The 22317-nt window shown below is 44.3% G+C and overlaps 1 pseudogene; it reads right to left on the bottom strand.

Annotated features, from left to right (window-relative positions):
* Positions 1 to 10325: 10325 nt before the first annotated feature.
* On the bottom strand, positions 10326 to 10444 carry LOC138498802 (5S ribosomal RNA; annotated as a pseudogene).
* Positions 10445 to 22317: the final 11873 nt, after the last annotated feature.

The following is a 22317-nucleotide window of genomic DNA, read 5'->3' as shown; positions in this document are numbered from 1 at the left end:
TGTGCACAAAATGTTATAACCCGTTGCCCCACAATACCCACAACCCCAACACAAACCCCACAGCTGTCTTCCGCTCTCCTAGCAGAGTACACCACTTTTCTCTTGTGTTCCACATGTACTGGCTGCGTCACCTAACAAGCAATATGTCTCCTTGAGACTTAACCAGTCGAATCACCTTCCGCAAAGTAGGCCAGCTCCCTTGCTGAGCCTTACTGGGATACCGTCATCTATGACCCGAGCTGCAGCGCACAACCCACAGGAAACCACTATTTCCATACTTCTGTTATCCATGCCTTTGAGTCAATAGTCTAGGTTTTTCACCAGAACCGTTTACCTCTAAATCCTGAATGTGCCCTAACCACAGATAATGACATCTACCTACGCTCATGTCCCTACTAAGTTTGACGATGCTAGACAATACTTTGACAATACTTGACAATACTCCACAATACTCCATACTCTCCCTCACACCCACAGTTGCTGTGTGACTGGGTCAATACTTACACTCTATGGTCAGCTGCCGCTGCTTGGCTGCTGCATCCCCCAAAGCTGGCACTTCCCCTTCCTGGTCTGCTGGACGCCTCATGGATTTTGTGCGGGATATTCCCCAGGCTGGCTCCTGACAGCCTTTCCGCTGGGCACACATTCCCCATCATCTCGAAAGACGTGAGGGGTCCTGCAGCCTCTCAGGTTCTGTAGCGGAGGTATTGCCTTCATCCTGTGCTGGCGCAGCCAACCATCCTCTGCTTAGAACTTGCTGGGAGGGACTCCCAGGTATGCCAGCGTATGGCTGGGGGTCTGCTTGACTTTGAATGACCAACACCATCCCTAAAATAAACAGAGAACTCAGTCAACGGCAAGTTAATACTGCAGTTTATTACAAATAAAACCAACAGGGATCAATACAAGAAATGGGAATTCTCTGGTACATCTCAGCTCTCCATTGTGTGTGGCATAGTTTTGTACAAGGCTGTCGTCATCACCAAGGCCATTCCGCAAAAAACCTATCATCACAAGGGATTGAGTATCGAGAGTACTATTACCTATGGGGTCTCCTATCGAAGTCATTCTACTGGTCCTCATATGTCAGGTGACTGGCCTGTCCCGTCCCCAAGAAACAATCTATTATATTGTTGCAGAGTAATGGGCTTACCATTGGTTTGTACCCTTTGCCATCCACCCCTGGCTTTCTAAGCTGTGATTGGTTAGAGCTGATCTTCCCAGGCCTGAGACTCGAATAAGTTCTCAGCCCTCTGAGCACCTCTTCAAGGTGATGTGAACTATTATGTGTCTGTATTGTAACTTATGTGTACCACCTTTGCCTATGAGAATGCACTCCTCATGTTGCACCACTTGTTGCCATCTGCGTCTTACTTACTGGGATCGGCTCTGCTTTCCCACCACAGATGACTATCCATTGTCTCATTTGGCTGTAAGACATGCTTAGAGACTACAAATTTGATCTCTGCAGCTCACATTTATGAGGATTTATTCTGCTTCTCTGCAGCAGGTCCCCCTGGTTATCTGAGGATTGGAATGTGTCTGCGTAACTCTGACCTTGGGTGTGAGCCTGTCTTGCACATCCTGCTCCCTGTGCAGCCTGAATCAGCTATGCTTATCTCTTACTCCGTGGCGTGTGGCCTGCTGTCATTTTCCTAACCCCTATAATGCAGTTTCTACATTGTCCATGTTATGCTAGGTTCCCTATGGGTTAGTGATATGTGGTTCTATGAGGCTCCATATATACCCCTGTTTGTTCACTCAATCATGGTTATAAGCTTGCCCAGGATCTCTTGTGCCTTGTGGTTCTGCGTTACTGCATTTGGCTAGTGCAAAAAATAATAAAAGCATGGACAGTCTGTCCTCTAGCTATAGAACTGTGTAAGCATGTTCTTTAAGTATACAAATGTGTGTTTGTGTGTTGCGTTGCAGGACTGCGAATGTGCTTCATGTCTAACGCTACTATATCGTGGTATCACCAATGACATCAGCATTCTGGCTTCTTGGTGCTTTAGTCAAAACTGTCCATAAGGGTATTTCTTCCCACAATCTCCATCTCTTCTCCTATACCTGTGAAGGTGTGTACAGGATTCGGTCGGTATGGCTGGCTGAGAGGATACCTTTCTGTATATTTGTCAATCATTCGTGCACTCAGGATTTGTCCGAAATTCGATGGATGGCTGCAAGCATTTCAGGCTCTCCGTTGTGACTTAAATCTGGGGTTGTTAAGGGGCGTTGTCGAGACCCTCTCTTCAGTGAGGATTATATGTATCGTGCCTTGTGCCTTGTCGATCTTCTTTTTGCTTCCTCAGTAAAGCGCCTTCATCCAGAGTCCTCTTTTCTGTCTCTCTGCTGCCTAGTTCGATGTGGGGATTCTCTCCTTCTGCTAGTTGTCCATTGACATCTGCCTGGGGGAGACCTTGTCTGTCTTGAGCGAAAGCTATCTCTCCTCCTTCTTTGTTTGCTGTAGTTGGCAGGTATTTGGAAGTATATCACATTCTTGCGTACCGACTGAAAATGATTCTCGCCTCTGCATTTATCACAATTGTGACCGACTACTGGTCATGGGCCACCATGGGGAAAGTTGTGGCCACACCTGTAGCACTTCTTCTGATCTTTGCTCAGTTCCCTCTCAGACCCCCGGACCCGGCTTAGGGGCGCAGTGGATGATGTCTGCATAATGTTGATGTTTCCAGGAGATTAAGTCTGCATGCATGCCATATCTGCCCTGGTTAGGTTTAATATTTCCTCTGGCAATGTAGTTCTCTGCAATAACTTCTTGCGAAATTTGGCTTATTCACAGCCAGCAATTGTTTTTGTTTGAGTGCCTCTTTCCGATGATTAGTTTTCAAAGTCACAATATGTTTATCTTTTGCGGAGTCTCATGACGAAATTGTCAAGCATTTCCCCTTTTTCTTGCGTGGACGTGTGGAAAATGTGCCGTTCATAATCCACGTTTTGTAGTGGCGCAAAATAGTTGTTCAGAGAGTCAATCATGCCCTGAACGGTGCTGGGGTTATTTTCTGGCATTTTGAAAAACAATGTCACGCACTACAGGGCCTAGTGAGTGCATTATGATTCCTCTGAGGCAGCATTCCTCCATCACCTTGTTGCATAAATGTATATGTGCAGTTCTTGGAGCAATCTGTTCCACCTTGGCGCCAAACTGCTGGTGTCCGTGATGCCAAAAGGCGGGACCACCTTTAGTTGCAGGGATTCACGCCCAGTGCGAGGAGCGGATCTGGTCAACGTTGGACGTCCTGTGGACAACACGTGTGCCTCAGGCTACAGTGCTCGCATTACCAAGTAAGGTCAGCCCACATCCTGCCTCAAAGACTGAGACCCTTCACTCCTGGGAACTTATTTTGATACACGTGCCACAGTGCAGCTACAGCCTACTCTGCAACAACTGCCCCAGACTGACCAGCTAGAGAGCAGGTGCCCCTCAAACCCCCCTGTGAGCCAACATTTGGTTTCAACAAGCCATTGTCATGTGGGAGGATGAGGCTGGTAGTAGCTCGTCCACACAAGCTTCTCTCCCCCGTCTCTGCACCACATGACAGAACCGACAGGAGCCTCAGGCAGGCTGTCAGCTTTGTGGGAGCGCCAACGGGTACTGCGCTGCAGGTTGTTGGGAATAACACGGGAAGCAGAGTGAACAATATATCGCGCTGCGGCATGTGCAGATTTCAGGACCTCTTCGCCATTGTTATGTGCCAGTGAGATAAGAGATATGTTTAGGGTGCAACTGTAAATTAAGTAGTTACGATTAAAGGAGATGATTGCATGGAATATTCTACTATGTATTGACTGTTTTTATTTATTTATTTTCTATGTTCTTCTCTGTACTGGCTTTCTATACTGTATTGGTTACCAGTATTGTAGGCATGTATTGTAGAACGTACGACAGCAGTCCACTTATTCCTAATGTCATACACATTTTGTAACATATATAGACAGTCAGACTGAGGCGTTAAACATGCTTTGCATTGAGCTCTATGCGGAATAATATACACACAACAATACAGACTGACTGCATGGAACATTTGCCCCTGTACTGGCCGGATTCAATCCTTAATTCTGTACTCGTTCAATATATTGTTCCTGATTTCTGCATTGCTGGCATTTATTGTGGCTTGCACCTCAGCAGCCCATTTTCCATATGTTTCTGCCTTTCTCCCTTGTCACATGGAATCTGTAACATGGTTACACAATCAGACCGAGAGGTAATACATGTGGTTCAGAGAGGTTTTGCACAAACGGATAGGCCCACACCTTTGTTGTTTTAATGACGTCTAGGGTGGCAGAGATTTGAGTTTCATTTTAGAATAATTTTAGAATCATTTTTTCAAACAATATTCTAACTCTAAAATAATGTAAATATACATGGTAAATAAATATCTGGCACAATTATATACGCTCTACAGGTTATTTGATTTGACATATATAGATGTACAGCATGCATTGGATGCCATAATACATGAGCAATACATCTTCTCGGAGATGTTCGCCCCTGTCTGGGGTTACATCAGCATGCTAGAGGTAGTCCCTCTTTCATGTCATTGGAAAGAGACGGGCCCATGGCATCCTACATTACTAAAGGTTACCCTGGTTATCGACCGCAGGTTGCTAGGCATTGAAGCACACACGAGTGCCTACAGGTCCTGTGATTCAGCTCTGTACTTTAGACAGTGAGACTTATACGATGTTACACACGGCGTGTGATGTGAGAGTCAATGAAATACTGTACAATGGGTTCACATATAAAAAGGCTATAGACCCAGAAGTGCACCGCCATTTATTACACGGCAACAGTAGTGGCTGTGTAGTCATGGGTAAGTTGCCATTTCCATAGGAAGAGCACTTTTTGGGTGGCTTATAACTTCGCGCCCCCTGGACGAATCCTTACCAAACTTTGCAAACAAAGTATACGGCCCACTCTGAATTGCAAAGTTTGGTGAAGTTTGGCCCGGGGGGGGGGAGTTATAGGGGGGCCCCAAAACGTCTTTTTTGACATTTAGACTGAATGGGGAAAAACTTTGCGCACGCCTACAGCCCAAACCGCTGGATGGATTTTCACCAAATTTGCGGCAGGAGCAGGAGCTTGGTCCTGAAAGCGTGCTTTAGTAAATTTGGTGCCAACCCGTCCAGTAGTTTCCTTTAAAACGACCAAAAAGTATGTCTAAAATAATTGTGATATCTATGTCCGCTCCACGGTCACACTTCCCTGTTCGCTCAGCGGACAAGATACCGATTGGCTAATCCGTAGCGTCATGTCCACGGACATGTGACGCATTCACTGATTGGATATTGAACAGCGTGAAGTACGTCGGATTGTTTTGCTGCACCCGCCATCTTTCATTCGTGTTTTGGTGTACGCGGACATCGCCGCTAACACATATAAAACAACACAACATTGCACTTGTTAAACTTATGAAATGCTGTCTCGGAAGGTGAGGGTTAATGAGGCTGGGATGGGATGTGGCAGCAGGAAGTCAAAAAGTGGTGTTTTCTTGTCACCAAAGTCATTCGGCAAATTGGAAGTTGCTGCTCAATATAGTGTCCGTTAAGTACAGGCTAAGAATTACTGTGTCTGTGTTACAATGTATTTAAAATAATATTGCCGTCAGACTGGCATCCTAGAGTTTGAAATCTGAGGCAGCCACCTGCACTGTTTGATGGAAACAGCGGGTCTGCAAGTGTATGGGAGTACCAGTTCTCATGAATGCATTGAGACATTTTGTTGCAAAGTCAGAATGTATTTGCATTCTGAGTGAAGGTCACTTGGTTTGCGTTTTTGGTTGCGAGCTCAGTAGGCCAAGTACATTGCTGTCTGAGTTTCAGGAAGACAATGGAGATGGTGAATATCGTGTAAGTTTACTTTTGACGACTCTACACCGGAACCAGATTTAATTTTGTATTACCAGAACATTAATTTTGGCAATGTAACTGAAGTACTATCTTTCTGTGTAGTTGTCATTTTTTTTTTTATTATGGAGAGTGTAGATTCTCTGCATTTGTAGGCTATCACTAGATTCACTCAACGCTAATATTTCTTTAAAATGTCATGTATGACCACATCGATTTGTGTATCAGTTTCTACGTTATTTTTGTCTTTTTTGAAATTGTTTGCTAAAGGTTGGGTATTGATACATATTTTCTATTATTGTTTCTGAACAGCTACATCCTGCCTTATTGTGATTGCCATGGATTCCAGATGCCAAGTGATGGATTCTTTGCATGCCAGATGCACGTACTCGTGACCGGCTGCCTAACCGTCACTGTTTTGTGGGACGATCGCCCAGGACCCATTTGTCCGTACGCTGCAGTGGCCATTAGGAGTAACATAACATCTTTTATGGTGGTGTAGGCCTAAGTTCATGCGGACGTCTTGGAAATCACTTGCGACCAAAGCATTTGCTTTATCGTAAAGGAATACTTTGTGTATGGGAAAAGAACAACGTAAGCCTCACGATTAACATTTTCGATGATGACCGAAGAAACAAAGTAACTATTTGATTGAAAATGGGAATAGTCCGATGGTCTCAAACAGTTTATTGTGAAATAAAAGTACTTTACAAATTCTAAAATGTTAATGTTTTCTTTTAAAAAACAGTTTATTATTTCAAAATGTGATATGCTACATTGTACATCGCTGTGTGTTTACTTTCAGGTTCTGCGTCACGGCACGTAGGTGCTTATGGGCGCATTTGGCTACGCTGGAGAGGAACGTCATCCAGAAAAGGTGTACAATATCATTAGGGTTGGTTATGTGACGAGATGTGGGAGTGTTTTCGGATTAGATAAGTGTCGTAATGTAGTTAAAAAACATAGCGGTATACTTTTACTGACTGAGGGGTAGGCTGTAGCCATGGGGAGTGGGCAGAATGTCGGGGTCATGGTATAAGGTCATGATCCGCACAATGGGGCTACTGGCCATGAGCAGAAGGGAGAAAAGATAGGATTACAGTGGCTATGTCCACCTGGGACTGGTTTTGTGGTAAAGTTGTTCGACATTAGGATACATTTGAAAGGGAAGGAAAAACGTGCTTGTGGTAATATGTTAACAGGGTTTCCTTTTTGCTTTTTGCAGTCTGCCATGGAATGTGAAGAGGGCCCTGTATGGAACAACCGCCTTCCTTTTCTATGGTGGCCATATTGAAAAAGGATTTTGTTTTCAAAATCCTCTTTTTTAGTAGCACGGGTTACTGCTTTGGAAATCTAGATTGTTAATGGCATTCATCCCCCATTTTAGCGGTGGAAGGGGGTAATAATCCAGAGATCGCGTTATGCACTCTCGCTTCGATTGGGCTGATAACTTGGCCTGCTGGCCCTTTATTCACTGTTCCAGTCCCTGGAACGGAGGACGAACGCTACAATATTCCCATTAGCATAACACAAACTGCAAATGGAAATGTTGGAAAATCTCATTGCGTCTATGTACTGTACTGAGAAATATAAAGTAGATGGAGTGTATGCGATTTTTTTTATTTATATTTTTAAACTGTGAAAGGTGGTTCTTAAAGGAACATTTAATTTGTTTACGGATGGCTTTTTTCTTGGAAGGACAGCTAAGAAGGAAAGTTGCCGACGGAAATGAGCAAAGAGGCACCAAACAGTAATATGGAGGGGTAGGTGGACGGGGGAAAATGTTGTGCGTGTGTTATTTGTAAGGCAGGGGCAGTGTTTTTCATGCTCCTTCATTACAGCAGTGGTGCTGTTTCTTAGGGAGGAGGGATGGGCTTAGCTCATGTCGTTGTCAGATAAATAGTACGTTTGCTAAAAGTATGTACTGTGTACTACATTGTTAATGGCTGAGTACGTATAGGTGTGGGAGCTGTGCAAGGGTAATGTTGAAGTTGCAAGTTCCTACTTCAGTAAAAAATGTACTTCCACACTGTCCACAAGGCATAGATCTTATTGTTAAGTGTGTACGGATTCTCGGACACGTCACCGTGCTGTGCGCCAGCATATGGTCATGTGGCATTCTCCGAAAGGTGTGCAATGAAGTCAGATGTTAGTTCACATTATGGTTACGTGCCACTACTAGAAACCTATGAACTTCAGTAAAAAAAAAACTTTGTTAAAGGGACGTTATGGTTAAGTTGCGCTACTAAAAACCTATGAAATTCAGTAAAAAAAACTTTGTTAAGGGACTTTATTGTTAAGTTGCGCTACTGAAAACCTATCAAATTCACTAAAGAAAACTTTGTTAACGGGACGTTATGGTTCAAAGTAAAACCGAAAAACCCTTGAAATTCACCAGTTATGGTAAACTAAGCAACCATAACTCGCGCCACCACTGTGCACTGCTGAGAGTAACACCCAGGACATCAAAGATGACATCACAAATGTCATTGATGACATCACTGATGACATCACATGTACATTTACTTTTCATGAAAACTCTCTAGAAGGTATTCTTATTATAATGTTGACCAAACAGTGTCAAGGATCATTGGAATAAATATCAAGTGCTAAGTAGTGCATTAAGCAATGCGTTGATATAAATAGCATTCTATTATGAAGTTCTATCCAGTATACTAAGGTACTCATGTAGAAACATAGGCATTGTGTGCAGCATACACGATGGAGGTGCAATATTCATAAGCTTGTGATGTAGAATAGTGAAATAATAACTGTTTTCTTATTAGAGTTTTGCGTGCTGTGAAACATGTGATAAGTAGGTAATAAAACCCACTTACTACATAATTGCATTATTATAGACAAAACACAAAGAGACAACAACACATACGTATATACAAGGAAATTGAAGTAAGGAAAAAAAGCAGCAGTAGTAGCAGAAAGTGTTCATAACCTAAGTGATTACCTTTATGCAGAGAAATGATTGCTCTGTTTCAAAGGTGCTACTTACCCTATGCATATGTATCACATGATTTGACTGGACCCTAAGGGAATTACTGTAAGAACATACTTGAAGGATAAGTCTACAAATATAGTACCTTTTCAATTTTTAATTCCTGACTGTTACTGAAGAAATTCATGTGGCCTAGATTTGTCAGTAAAGAAAAAAAGGGGGAGCCAGACATGTGATATCATCAGTGATGTAATCAATGACATTTGTGATGTCATCTTTGATTTCCTGTGTGTTAGTCTTACCAGTGCACAGTGGTGGCGCGAGTTAATGTTGCTTAGCTTACCATAACTGGCGGATTTTAAGGGTTTTTCGGTTTTAATTCGAACCATAACGTCTCGTCAACAAAGTTTTTTTTTACTGAATATATATATATAGGTATATCCAAACAATCGGCAGGTGAGATAAACTCTCTGAGTACGTTCCGGAATGCAATATGGTTTGGTTAGGCTTCCCTATTACTATAACTATTCGGGAAGATGCATTAAATTGGATGGCTCTTTTGTGTGGCTCCCGGAGGATTGACTTCCGCCAACCCCCATCCCAAGATTGCAGTTCTGGTCACCCGGGGCTCCACAACTAGAAATACACAAAAGCATATCAAATAGTCTTCCAAATACCTGGCAATGGGACAGGGCCGCAGCATGCCTTTGTGCACTGCAGCTAGCAAATAATTGCTAGTGGTGAGTTAGTTATTGTAGAATTATAGGTTCAGAATTGAGACATTGGGCCTCATTATGAGTTTGCTGGTAACCCACCGGTGCTACCGGCGGGTTGCCGCCAACCTCGTAACAAAGTTTCCACCGCCTGAGATCGTGGCGCCACCGGGACATTACAAGTCCCGGTGGCCTCGGATATCAGTCGGCGGAAAGTTAATTCCCCATTCCCTTGGAGTCCCTGATGACTCCATGGGAATGGGGACATGGCAGAACCGGCACCAATGCTTACAGTGCCGGTGCTTCAGTGACAACTCGCCTACTGGGGCCGTTGCGCCCGGCAGGACAGACCTGCCGGGCGCAACGGCCCAGGAAGGCAGAGTTGGAGTGTGGCGGTTCGGTAAGGGTGCAGTGCGATGGGCACCCTCATTTATGGACCACCACACTTGGAATGAGACCCATTGTCCATGAGGACATACATGTGAGGAGTCTATGTATCACTACTACATCTCTAATTGGCTATTTGTATATAACAGGTAGTGGGCAGTAGAAATACACCTCCACTTTCGGGATTGCAGGTACTCAGAAGGGTGAGTGAGTGGTCAGTCGGTGAGTTTCTTCTCTTGTCCCACTTTATTATAAATATCATCCGTATGTGAGATCACACAATGGCATGCTGTTTTCCTGTGCAGGCTTCCTTGAATATTAAGATTTGCACATCCGACATCATTTAACATGGGAAAGCCTTGTGTAAAATACAGTAAGCACATGTTGGAAATAACTTTTATTTTGTTTGCCTACAGCACCTGGTACTCCCAGGCAGTCTCCCATCCAGGTACTAACCAGGTCCGACAATGCTTATCTTCCGAGATCAGGCGAGATCGGGTGCATTCAGTGTGGTGTATCCTTTTACACCACTTTGGGCATCTGGGATGACTTGTGGACTCATTCATGATGGTCCTCACTGGTGATATAAACATATACCTGCCTGTAGGTCAAGATGACCCCACCATAGTACAGGAAGAGCGAATGGGCCATTTACAGTCCACTAATCAAGTGGCTACAACCAGAAGGTATAGAGTCTACTTTAACATTGACTGATGAAAGGAATAGTTTATGATGGAATTGTAAGTCCTTTTAGAAGCTTCATGTCACACATTCCACGCCTCTCTAACAGAAAATATGTACATATGTTTGAATTGTAGAAATATGAAAGAAACTGGAACACATTGGGTGGTCGTAAAAAAATCAGTTTTGTCCTGATGAAGGATGTAAAGGGTTAGAGCACCATCTGATGCTCTTAATAGGCTGAAAAACAACGTGTCGACTCTCAAAGAAGAAATCAAGACACTATAAACAAGGGCCAGGATACTGAAAAGGACTAATCAGATTCTAGGGGTCCCATGATGTGCCAGGTTTCTATTTGCACCCTACATATATATTTGTTACAGTTTGTCTGTAAATTTTGTTGAGTATTCAGGCTTCTTGTATCTTATGAATTTTCAATCATATGTTGATGTATGTATATGTCAAGTTACACATGTATTCTTTGTTGGTTCACATGTGTACACTTACCTATGTACAGTTTTTAACTTTGATAGATAAATAAAACTGATTATTTTTGCTAAATTGATTGACAAAGTAGTATTGGCTGGTTCTGGTGTTACATGGAGACCTTGTTTATATTTGTTCTTTAGGGCAGTATATGAGGCAATTACAGGTGTGTAATTACATGAAGCCCTGGCAGGAGAGTATACCAGGCAGTTACAAGAATTGCACAAAGTTAAAGAGGTCATGAGAAGAAATATCAGGACTAGAAAAAGGATGGTGTTAACCAGGAGTAGAAAGATCCTGAAAAGAAATATCAGGACTAGAAAATGGATTGTGTTAACCAGGAGTAAAGAGGTCCTGCAAAGAAATATTAGGACTACAAAAAAGATTGAGTTAACCAGGAGAGAAAGAGCAAAATGATGGCAGGAGAGTATACCAGGTATCCTAAAAGAGACAAAAGTAGAAAACCAGACAGTTTTACTGGTCAAGAAAGGCATAAGCAACTGTTACTTGTGAACATATCAGAAAGTAATGAGGAATCCAGGGAAAGCGAGCCACCCTCTGGGTCAAGGATCTTTACCCATGAAGAACCTTTGTGTTGGAGTTATTTGTTCTTCCTTTTTCAACACTTATCTAAACCACCCAAGGTTAAAGACATTACTATCTTCAGTTTAGAATGTAGTTTATAGTGTGAGGGTCCGAATAGAACTTTGGACACGGGACAGTGTTGTTTTGGCTATTCTGACATAGGCAGATCTTTAGTTTTTGGCTTAGGAAGGGAGACTCCTCTAAGAGCATGGTCAGAGAGGCATTTTGCAAACCCCTTTATTTTCAATAAAAGTCTTTAAACAACATCATGACTCACTTGTATCCGAGTTTCATTTCTGAATCCTCATAGTCACTATATTCTGCATTTAATTCCTCCTAGGAGTTGGAATGTGGAATGTATTTTGTTCGTTTGTTTATTTATTTATATTGCGCACCAGACCCAATGGTATTCGGGCGCGAAGGCAGAAAGATGGTTGTTCAATTTAGGTTACATGTTACAAATAAACAGGGAGTATAGCTACGGTTACAATGCTGTAGACATGTAGTGTCACAAAATCATAGAAGTATGTACAGTAAGTTTACAAGAATGATAACAGATAAATAGAGCAGAGCAAATATACAAAATATACAACAGATCCCAAATGACAGTAGGGTGAAGTTAGGCATCATGATCTTTTAGCCATTGGATCAGATTGGATCTGAATTGCTGGTAAGGGAGATCTTCCCTTAGAGCAGTTGGAAGGGAGTTCCACAATTGTGCCGCTTTAACAGCGAAGCTACTACCGCCAGATTTAGTAAGTTTTAATCTGGGTACTGACAAAAGGTTAGAGTTAGCTTTTCGTAAGGGGCGAGAGGCTGTTTGTCTGGTGAATCTGTCTATAAGGTATTGCGGGGCTGCATGGTTAAGGCATTTGTGTGTAAGGGAGGCTGTTTTGAGGAGGATTTTGTCTTTAGTGGAAAGCCAGTTGGTAGATCTCCTAAGGTCTGATATGTGAGCATTTTTAGGGAAGTTTAGGGCGGCTCTCAGGGCATTATTTTTAAGTGTCTGAATTTTGGAGGTGATGTATTTGTTACTGCCTATGTAGAGGGCGTTGCAGTAATCTAGTTTCGACAGGATTAATGCCCTTGCTAGAATAACGCAATTATTAGGTGAGAGAAGGGCTTGGCTGCTCTAATTAGCTTGCAGGTGTAGGAGGTGGCTGAAGCCATGGAATTCACTTGTTTACCAAAGTAAGCGTGGAGTCTATATAAAAGCCGAGGGTTTTAACTACTTTGGCTACAGTAATTATGTTATTGTCAATTATGAAGGAGTCATAGTTGGGGCCCAGTTTTTTGATGTTGGAAGAAGTGCCTAGAATGAGGAGTTCAGTTTTGTCATCATTCAGGCATAGACCGTGGGCGGCCATCCATGCCTGGATGATGAGGTAGACTCTATTCACAAAGGCCAAATCCTTGTCATAATCTCCTGTCAACGGGATGAGGATCTGTGTATCGTCTGCATAGTTAGTGTAGGTGATACCAAGACCGTCTAGATCATCGAAAAGGGGCTTTGTGAAGATATTATAGAGGGTGGGAGATACGCAAGATCCTTGGGGGTACGCAGCTGCTAGAGGAGAGAAGACTCGCATTGTCCTGTTATCTAAGGAAGACTGGATCCATGCGACTGCTTCTTGGGAGAAGCCGACTGCCGTGCCCAGATGATTGCATAGTATTGCATGGTCTACCAGATCGAATGCGGCAGAGAGGTCAAGGAGTAGTAAGAGTGAAGTCGTGCCTTTATCTCTTAGTGTGTCTATTTGTGCTTTAAGGTCTAGGAGTGCAGTCTCAGTGCCATGCTGTGGTCTGAAGCCGGACTGTCGGACTCCTAGGAGGTGGTTTAGTTCCAGGTGGTGCTGAATTTGTTGGTAGGCTACTTTGTCTAGGATTTTCAATAGGAACGGCACAGTGGTTATGGGGCGGTAATTGGTTGGGATGGAGGGGTCCAAGGTTTGCTTTTTGAGGAGGTGGCGGACCCAGGAATGTTTCAGGTTGCTGGGTATGGTACCTGATGTGAAAGAGGCATTTAGAGGGTTTGAGGGTGAGGATGACTTTCTCGACTTCTTTGGTGGAGACTTTGCGAAAGTAGAAGGGGGGTGTCCAGAGGTTTCAGAGTCGGTAATGGGTATGTGGTAGCCTTGGAGGGGGGGGCTATGTTAACAGTGTTTAGGGCAGTAATGGACGCTTTTTTGTTGTTGTTCTTCGCCTGAAGTATTATTATCTTGTTGGCAAGGGCATTTTGTATGCCTGTGCACCAGTTCTTGTCCTTCAGGCAGGAGGCAGGAGCTTGGGTGGGGGATTCTACTTCCTTCAGGATGGCGAACAGTTCTTTTGTGTTGGATTTGGCTTGAGTGATACGGGTGTTGTAGGAGGTTTGTTTCGCTAAGATGATTTCTTTTTTGTACAGGGTGGCTAATTTCTTCAGGATGTTTTTGTTGGTGTTGGTGTCTGAGGGGTCTGATCTCCAGGTTTTTTCGCTTAGGCGTTTCTTTTGTCTGATGTCTTTCAGTAAGGGTGTGAACCAGGTATTTAGGTGTTGGCGGGGTTTGCTCTTCCTAATTTTCAGTGGTGCGATAGTTTCCAGAGAGGCAAGCATCACTTTATTGTATTTTTCTACCATGGAGACTCGGTCAGACTGATCTGTAATGGAATTTAAGGTGGGAAGAATGAGGGGGATAAGATTTTCAGGGGTAATATTTTTGTTGTTTCTAGTAGGTGCAGTGGGGGCTAGGGTGCTGTTGTTCATAGGTGTGGTGGCTTCTAAGGTAAAGGATACCATGTAGTGGTCGGACCATAGCTGAGGCATTATAGAGGTCATAGTAGTTGGGCAGTTATGTTCGGCAATCCAATCGAGGGTCCTTCCTTTGATATGTGTGGGATCTGTAATCTTTTGGGAGAATCCTAGTTCCTCCAGGGTGTTGTCAATTTGTAGGGCATTGGGGTCACGAGGGTCTAAGGTTGAAGTCGCCTAGGATGAGGCTTTAAGTAGAGTTTTTTAAATTGTCAGATAATAGGTTTGTGAGGTCTTCCTCAAAGGAGCCTATGGGGCCTGGTGGTCGATATATCAGGTGGATGATGATGGTTTGATTATTGCCAATGGTGAGTTTAGCTGTGAGGGATTCGCAGGAATTGTTTAAATTGTTTTTGACAATTATAGCCAGGCCGCCACCTCTAGACGTGGTGCGATCCATGCGTATAAGAGTGTTATTGTCTGGGATGACTAACATAATGGCTGGTCCTGCTGCGGGATGGATCCAGAATTCCGTGATGGCCAAGAAATCCAAGTTGTCATTTTGGATTGTGTCCGCTATTTCGGTGGCATGGGCTACCATAGAGCGGGCGTTTAATATGGCGCCTTTTATTCCAGGTAGGGCGGGTGGGGCAGAGGGCAGATGGGCTTTGTGTTGGCTTTTAGGGGAGGAGGAATCTCTAAGGATTCGACTGTTGAGTTGTAGTCGGTGTTGGCCGGTGTTGGCTATATGTAGTGGATTGTTGGTGGTAAGCAGGATGTGCTTCAATGTAGATTGAAGGATAGAGACATCCGAGCTGCTGTCCCGATGTATAGAGTTTAATATGCATAGTGATTCACTCATAGTGGTCTGAGTTTCATTGCTTGAAGCTAGAATGCATTTTGATGATGAGCACTTGTGGCAAGGGACCCATGCGTGAAACGCATTGTAGATCCTCAGAGCGGTCAGAGGCTGAACACAGATTGACGAGGATGAAGCATGACCGGGGAGCCAGCAAGCACCAAGGTCCATATTGCTGGTAGCCTGGAAGCAGAGTAGCGCAGGTTCCTCACTCAGCAGCAGAGATGGACAGTGGGGTGCACAGGCACATGTCAGTTGTAGTTCTTGGAAAGAACCTAGCGATGTGGGATTACGTACGGCAGTCATCCTGGGTTGAAATATCGCCACATCATAAACTCAAAGGAGGAAAGTAAGAATAAAGTGAAGGGAGCAATTCTAGTGCACATGCACATTCTGTCAGTGCATTAGAAGTGAACTGAAAGGAGTTATAAAATGGATTATTCCGCAAACAGGGGTTGTTTAAGAAACTAAGAAAACATAAATAATTTTTTTTTAAAAAGAACGCATTTTAAACCTCAGAGAAATGCAATACATTTCTATTCATCCACCAACACATTTTCTATCAAGTCCAGATGAACCACCGATCCCTTGGAAGGAATCGAAGGAATACTAGAAAAACTGCATAAAAACTGTATATCAAGAGGGATTGAATGCACAGAAGAAATGTCTGTTGTTGTTACATGCTTGGGGACCGGAAGGTGAGCGCAAGTATAGGGAGCTACCAAAATTAAGCAAAACTGAAGATGGAGACATGGAGGAACATGAACAGAATATGAGGCAGTTGGACACACACTATATCCCAGACACAAACATGATAATTAATAGATTCAACTTTTACTCTCAAGCACAGATGGAGGAGAGAAAATCGAGGAATATATGTCCTCTTTGAAAACTCAATGCAGATTTGGCAATGGCATCACCACCGAATAAATCAGTTATTCAAGAAAGATTGTGGATATGCAGAGATCCACCAAGAAGTCCAATTATCAGCTTCATATCCTCAGGGGCATTCTACCTTTCCTCATCTTCCCCCAGAAGCTCAATATCTACAGAGCACTGGTTCACTGTAGGCTTGATTACTGCAATAGCCTCTTCATCAACCTTCCTCTCTCTCCTCCCTTCTCCCCCTCCAACTAATCCAGAATAGGACTGCAAGACCTATCCTTGGCCTCAAACCCAGGGACCACATCTCTCCAGCCCAAAAATCTCTCCATTGGCTCCCGTGACTGCAAGGATCATATTCAAGACCCATTGCATCATCCACAAAGCTGTTTGGGGTCTGCTACCTCTCTAAATCCAATTATCTGAAATACCTCCCAGCCAGAGTCCTTCGGTCTTCTGGTGCCAACTCTCTTCAGGTCAAACATTTCTCCTAGCAGAGAGTAGGAGGTAGATCCCTCTTCTCAGCTGGATCCGCCCTCTGGAACAGCCTCCCCAGACCCTTCACACTTGAACCGGATCCTGAATTCTGGAAATTTCTCAAGACCTTCCTTGTCTACTTTTCCTTCCCTCTCCTGCCCTCCTGTGCTAAACTCTCCATCTGCCACTGGACTGGGGTCTGTTCCCCTTAGAGTCATATAAGGGCCAGACCACCCACCAGCAGCCCCACCAGCATCCTCTTTCAGCACCTGCCCTTGGACTCCCTTTCCCAGACTATCCCAATCCTCTCCTGTCCACTGCTCTCCTCCTCCCTCCCCTCCCTCTTTCCCTTGGCACTTGCAGCCTCGGACCAAAACAAGACGTTGCCCTTTCCTGCCCATGGGGGCATCCCAATTCTGCACTTCTCCCTCTACCCCTCCTCCCCTTGCACTTATCAGCTCATCATGCACTGCCCGGTATGATTGTCACAAGACCAATATAACTGTTCCTTTGTTGGTATTCTCCTGATGTCCCATGTAACCCCCTCCCTCTTGTCTTGTTGCACCTGGAAACACCTGTGTATAAGCACCATACAAATGTCCAAACAAATACAATTAAAATAAAACCCTGCAGCATGCGATTGCAATAGTGAAAAAATAGAACATGCTCAAATGTGTTCGAAAGAGATAAGAGAAGAAAAAAGAAGCAATCCAAGGGAAAGGTGAAATGAACAAATTGAGAATATCACCCAGCAAGTAATAGTAAATGTGGAGAGGAAAGAGCAAGGAAAAATTGGTTGTTTTGAAGTAAAAACAGACTATGAAAACCGTACAGCCAAAGGATGTTGAACGAGTGAGTAAGAAAAATATTTCCCAAGAAAGGGGACAGAAGAAATTGGTAATTCTGGAGGGATACTGGCAAACTGACCCTACTGTTTCTGCTGCCTGATATCCCTGTATTACGGTATATTCCAGGTGGTGGAAATGCCGATAAATCTTCATTCCATGGAGTCCAATAGGATCTCATCTCTCTGGGTGGGCTATTTTACAAAATGTATTGATATGAAGTTTGTGAAAGATTTGGTGTCAGAAGAAGTGATGAAGATCATAGAACAGAGGTTGTCGTAAATTACTAGGGGGGCAGTTCAAGGGGAAGCAGACTAGCACTTATGCAGAGGAAGTTGGGATTAGATGGAAATATATTTTATTGTGTCATTCTTAATCCAACAGGTTAGGTGAGAGGTCTAACTGTGTAATGGTGGAGAATATTGAGCAAGCGATTAGAATTGACAAAATGTTAAGGCGGCCGTTGGAGGAAGGGTGAGGAGTATCCGTATGCATGTTAATAGTGTTATGGGGGTGTTACCTTTCACGCTGATGCGGTGCAGGGAACCCAACACGAAGCTTAATCCCAGTTGGATAAATGAGGTGAGTGGTTGTAAGTAATAGACAAATATAAGACAGCCTATTGAAAATTCAAGGGAAATATGTAGGGAGGAAAGGTAACAAGGAAGTTAATGTGAAGCAGTTTGAAAGGGAAGATTGGGTGAGAATTAGGATGGGGCGTGAGGTGAAGAAACGTTGTCTACATTCGTAGTCCCTATAGAAGTCAGGGGTGCGCATGAGAATGCTTTTAGAGTGGCAGGTGGTTCAATATGGAATTTGGATAGAGTGAGCAAATGACAATATGAAAAGAACAAATGGGTGTATCCTAACAATTGGTCAAATTTCATGTGTGACGTTGTGGTGGAAGAAGAAAATGAGGTGGATGATGGTCTGGGAGGTGCCTAGGCACAAGGATGCTAAGAGCTTCCGAGTAATAGTGAAATTGGGGCAGCCGCACGGATGTTTGAGGAAAAGAGTGGTTAATCCACCAACGTGGTTCAAAGATTACATTATGCAGTAATAGGTACGTCGGAGGTGGCTGTGTGCAGGGACGTCATTTAGGGGTCGCCATGTGGTCTCCCTTGCTAACCGTAAAAAAAAAGTTTATTTTACAAATTGAAGCTCCTGGGCTGTGGCCAATGCCATGTTCCTCTTTGTTTCTAGAGTGGCTGGCCTTCTTGTTCAGGCTTCCTTTTAAAAAAAACAGGGGGTTGCACAAGTGTAACACTTTGAGTAGTGACCCTAAATAAGAAAGAATAGGCCCGACAAATAATGTGTCCTTCTGGAATTCTAAACAGTAATTGCTAGACTCATTAAAGGATTATTTCAGGCACACATCCGCGGTGAGTCACTGATTTAGTTTGTTCTTAAACACCTCAAATTCATAATGCAGACAAAGGGCCTCATTACACGGTAGGCGGTAAACCATGGCGCTATTAGCGCCATGGTTCATGCCGGTAATTTACCAGTACCGCCTTGGAGGAAAGGGGAATTACCGCCCTATTCCAAGGTTGGATGGGCGGTAATTCCTCCATCCTCCATTGCCCTTCCCCATTCCCATTTTTGCCCCATAGGGCATAATGGGAATGGGGAAGGCGCTAATTACGGTACCGCAAATTGCGGTACCGTAATTAGCTCCCTGGTCCCTTTGCGGGTTGGATTTTTAACGCCTGCAAAAAGCAGGCGTTAAATTCCCCAACCCGCAAAGGGACCTCGTAGTAAGGCGGTAAGGATTTACCGGTACCGGTAAAATACTGGTACCGGTAAACCCTTACCGCCTACCGTGTAATGAGCCCCAAAATCTTGCAAAAAGCATTTAGAGTAGAATAAGCATCCATTTCAGACTATGGGCCTCATTACACGGAATGCGGTAAGGTTTTACCGGTACCGGTAAGGGCACCGGTACTGGTAAACCCTTACCGCCTTACTACGAGGTCCCTTTGCGGGACCCGACCTTAACGGGTGGTGTAAACCAGCCGTTAAAGTTGGGACCCGCAAAGGGACCTTGGTGCTAATTACGGTACCGCAATTTGCGGTACCGTAATTAGCTCCTTCCCCATTCCCATTGAGCCCTATGGGGCAAAAATGGGAATGGGGAAGGGCCATGGAGAAAGGGGGAATTACCGCCCCGCCAACCTTGGAATGGGGTGGTAATTCCCCTTTTCTCCATGGTGGTACCGGTATGGTACCGGCGGCAACCATGGTGCTAATAGCACCATGGTTTACCGCATTCCGTGTAATGAGGCCCTTTGTATTTTGCTTTTCAAAAGTTGCAGTTATAGCATGTTTTTTTCTGCAGATGCATATGGTGATCAGTTCTTGTACGAAATGTATATCATGTTACAGTGATATTGTAACCATATTTTTCTTAGTGTACTTAGAAACAATGCTATGTGACGCCACTTCCTGTTTTGTCAAGGGGTAAACGGTCGTGTTCCATTGCTTCCCTGGATGTCACTTTGGGGTGGAGTCAAATGACATAACTTCCTGTGATGTCATCAGAGGTCAAGGGGCATGTGATGTCACTTCCGCTACCCCTGGAATTTTGGTGAAATGACGTCCCTGGCTGTGTGTGTGTGAGGAAACACAGTATGGCTTGACATGGGAGGTGATAGGTGCTTTCCTCTAACCATCGGATTCAGGAGAGGTAGGACGAGACGAAACAAGCGCCATGGCCCCAAGGCCCCAAAGCCCCAATCCTTCTCCGGAACCGCCAGGGAGCAGGGGGCCGAGAGCATTGCTGTGGTTGGCTGTGACAGCAAGCGGCAGGTGATAAGCGGACAAAGTAAGCGACGCAGGCACTCTGTGTAGCTGTGTGCAGCCAGGGAGCATTTGCTGTGGAGTGCATATTGGGTAACTTTACACTGTGAGGTGTAAGGATCCCCCAGACAGAGCTGGCACGCATTCCGTGTAATGAGGAACTGTGTGGTCGTAACCCTTTGACCTACTAGAAACTAAGGGCGGTTAACAGTAAGGTAGCTGTGATATGAAACGAAAGAGAAAAACAACCACCAAACGATACCATCTCAGGAGCTCCGATCAACACACCGAACACTCCCAGGTATTGCCCACTGAATCTGTCTCAATGGGTGAAGGTTTAAAAGGGGGAAACGTGTCCCAATGGAAAATCACAAAGTTTTTCCTACACTGCATATTCTGTACCTTCCTTTGAAAGTACCGTTAAAAACTATATTTATGGAGGATGAATGAGCTACAAAGTGCATACTCACCACTATTGCAGTGAGAAAAAACCCTACTGAACTAGATTGTGCGCCCAATCCACGCTCACCAATAGTATGGCAAGCGAAGAAATGCTGGTGGTGGAGGCTTTGCCATCAAAGGTCTTAGGTCTGTGCTCTAAAGCAACTTTGATAAAAAAAAAACAAAAATATCAGACTTTCCTTTTGGAGGCAAAGCACGTACAATTGAGTCAAACATACCTGAGCAGGGAAATCCATTAGGCTCCAGCCAAACCTCAGAATCAGGAACCAGGACATCCAGATGCAGATGCTCGAGTAAGATCAAGGAAAGGAAAATGGTAGGTTTAAAATCCCACAGGGATATGGTAGCAGCGTGGGCAGTTGTGGAAACAGAGCAGCAAGTGGTTAAGAAGTGCAGAAGAAGGCAGCGAGGAAGTGGGCAGCGAAGAAGCAGGAGGTGGTGAAGGAACAAAGGAAAGGAAGGCACAAAAGGGAGTGGAGGTGGAGAATGAGTTGGAGCAGCAGGAGGAGGAGGGAGAACAGAGTTTGGAGGTGGTTAACATCAAGGACGGGCAGGGAGAGAAAGTTGAAGAAGTTGGAGGAGGGGAACATCAAGGAGGAGACTAGCGAGAAGAAGAGGTAGAAGAAGGAGGGGAGAGCCTAAGCGTTTCAAGGAGGTGATGATCAAATAGGAGGAAACAGAGCCAGAGAGGGTGGAGAAGGGGAAGAGGTAGCAAGAGACAGAAAAAAGAGAGAGAGACTAGGGAGGAGAGAGAGAAGTAAAACATGTAGAAAAGAAGGAGGAAAAAGTTGCAGGTGCCCTGGAGGAGAAGGGACGTGGATAGAGAGAAAGACACTGCAAGTCCATCAGTTGTCTGGGACATGTAGGGGGAGGAAATGAGCATATAGCAGAATGTTGAGGAAGTCAGTAGCCAGTTCAAGCAGCAACATTAAGCTGCCAGGGTCCAAGGGGCAAATAAGCAGCGAGGAAAATGAGACAGGTTTGGTCGGCAGCAGCATCAGTACCCATCTGCAGGCAGGTGTGATAAGACCCTACCAGACACTTAGCATCCCTTCTCTCCTGCCTCACCTCTGTATCACGCTGTGGATCTTACTGCAATAGAGCCTGGAGCGTCAACGTATATGCAGAGAACTACTGGGGTGTGCTGCCTCCCTGGGTGCTTCCCAGGGAAGGGCGTCTAGTCACCTTGACATCACTTCTCGGAGCGTGAGTCCCATCAAGAAGAGACCTGTTGACTTTTGAAGAATCATTTAAAGCAAGAATATTATCTGTTTAAAATTCTGACCGTTGTTTGTGCTGCCCAATACAGCTGAATAAACTCCTTCAAACTTATGGCTTCCATCATCTCTGGAGTTCCTCGGCTTCTTGCCATATCTAAACCAGTACCAAAAGCTTTCCCAGAGTTCTAGTAACTGTGCAAATCTGCCTGATTGCACTGTGTGGATTGCTATCTTGGAAAAACAACTGGAGTGGTATTACAGGAACTCTGCTTGGCGAAAGTGCAACTAGCACTCGGGCAGAAAAGAGCCTAGGTCAAAAAACATTCATTCAATGCATAAAACAAGATCCTGAATAACACCACTGCGCTGATTATT

This window comes from Ambystoma mexicanum, chromosome 5q (genome assembly GCF_040938575.1).
Source record: "Ambystoma mexicanum isolate Mex_15411 chromosome 5q, UKY_AmexF1_1, whole genome shotgun sequence".
Taxonomy (NCBI): domain Eukaryota; kingdom Metazoa; phylum Chordata; class Amphibia; order Caudata; family Ambystomatidae; genus Ambystoma; species Ambystoma mexicanum.
The sequence above is the reverse complement of the archived record's forward strand: the minus strand, read 5'-3'. Positions and strand labels throughout refer to the sequence as shown.